At 46.7% G+C, this 1,211-nt stretch overlaps 6 non-coding genes across 6 annotated transcripts; all 6 read left to right on the top strand.

The window, feature by feature from the left end:
* Positions 1-106: 106 nt before the first annotated feature.
* Positions 107-178, top strand: Pmar_PMAR016826. The gene has a single exon. It is a non-coding gene; the product is annotated as a tRNA-Thr (tRNA).
* Positions 179-280: 102 nt separating this feature from the next.
* Pmar_PMAR016825 lies at positions 281-352 on the top strand. Its single transcript has one exon. It is a non-coding gene; the product is annotated as a tRNA-Thr (tRNA).
* A 102-nt stretch (positions 353-454) lies between these two features.
* Positions 455-526, top strand: Pmar_PMAR016824. The gene has a single exon. It is a non-coding gene; the product is annotated as a tRNA-Thr (tRNA).
* Positions 527-628: 102 nt separating this feature from the next.
* On the top strand, positions 629-700 carry Pmar_PMAR016823. Its single transcript has one exon. It is a non-coding gene; the product is annotated as a tRNA-Thr (tRNA).
* Positions 701-802: 102 nt separating this feature from the next.
* On the top strand, positions 803-874 carry Pmar_PMAR016822. Its single transcript has one exon. It is a non-coding gene; the product is annotated as a tRNA-Thr (tRNA).
* Positions 875-976: 102 nt separating this feature from the next.
* Pmar_PMAR016821 lies at positions 977-1,048 on the top strand. The gene has a single exon. It is a non-coding gene; the product is annotated as a tRNA-Thr (tRNA).
* Positions 1,049-1,211: the final 163 nt, after the last annotated feature.

Here is a 1,211-nt window from a genome sequence, read left to right as displayed (position 1 = left end):
GGCTTATAGCACCATAAATTTCTGGTCTGGTACGAGAACCAGGAGCAGGATGGCCCATTCTGTGAACGGGACAGGAAAATTATTGATTCATATACTTAATCTGTGCGCCACTTTAGTTTAGTGGTAGATCGTCTGCTTCGTAAGCAGAAGGTCGTCAGTTCAATCCTGGCAAGTGGCTTACAGCAGCATTAGGATCTAGTCGGGTATGAGGAGCAGGAGCAGGTTTGCTCACTCCGCAAAGGATACAGAAAGATTATTGATTTATGTACTTATTCTCTGCGTCACTTTAGCTTAGTGGCAGAGCGTCGGCTCTGTGAGCAGAAGGTCGTCAGTCCAATCCTGACAAGTGGCTTATAGCACCATAAATTTCTGGTCTGGTACGAGAAGCAGGAGCAGGATGGCCCATTCTGTGAAGGGGACAGGAAAATTATTGATTCATATAGTCACTGTGTGTGCCACTTTAGCTTAGTGGTAGAGCGTCTGCTTCGTAAGCAGAAGGTCGTCAGTTCAATCCTGGCAAGTGGCTTACAGCAGCATTAGGCTCTAGTCGGGTATGAGGAGCAGGAGCAGGTTTGCTCACTCCGCAAAGGATACAGGAAGATTATTGATTTATGCACTTATTTTGTGTGCCACTTGAGCTTAGTGGCAGAGCGTCTGCTTTGTAAGCAGAGGGTCGTCAGTTCAATCCTGGCAAGTGGCTTATAGCACCATAAATTTCTGGTCTGGTACGAGAACCAGGAGCAGGATGGCCCATTCTGTGAACGGGACAGGGAAATTATTGATTCATATACTTAATCTGTGCGTCACTTTAGCTTAGTGGTAGAGCGTCTGCTTCGTAAGCAGAAGGTCGTCAGTTCAATCCTGGCAAGTGGCTTACAGCAGCATTAGGCTCTAGTCGGGTATGAGGAGCAGGAGCAGGTTTGCTCACTCCGCAAAGGATACAGAAAGATTATTGATTTATGTACTTATTCTCTGCGTCACTTTAGCTTAGTGGCAGAGCGTCTGCTCTGTGAGCAGAAGATCGTCAGTCCAATCCTGACAAGTGGCTTATAGCACCATAAATTTCTGGTCTGGTACGAGAAGCACGAGCACGATGGCCCATTCTGTGAAGGGACAGGAAAATTATTGACTCATATAGTTAGTGTGTGTGCCACTTTAGCTTAGTGGTAGAGCGTCTGCTTCGTAAGCAGAAGGTCGTCAGTTCAATCCTG

This window comes from Perkinsus marinus (assembly GCF_000006405.1).
Source record: "Perkinsus marinus ATCC 50983 genomic scaffold scf_1104296964542, whole genome shotgun sequence".
NCBI lineage: Eukaryota > Perkinsozoa > Perkinsida > Perkinsidae > Perkinsus > Perkinsus marinus.
This window is presented reverse-complemented; position numbering and strand designations above follow the sequence as displayed.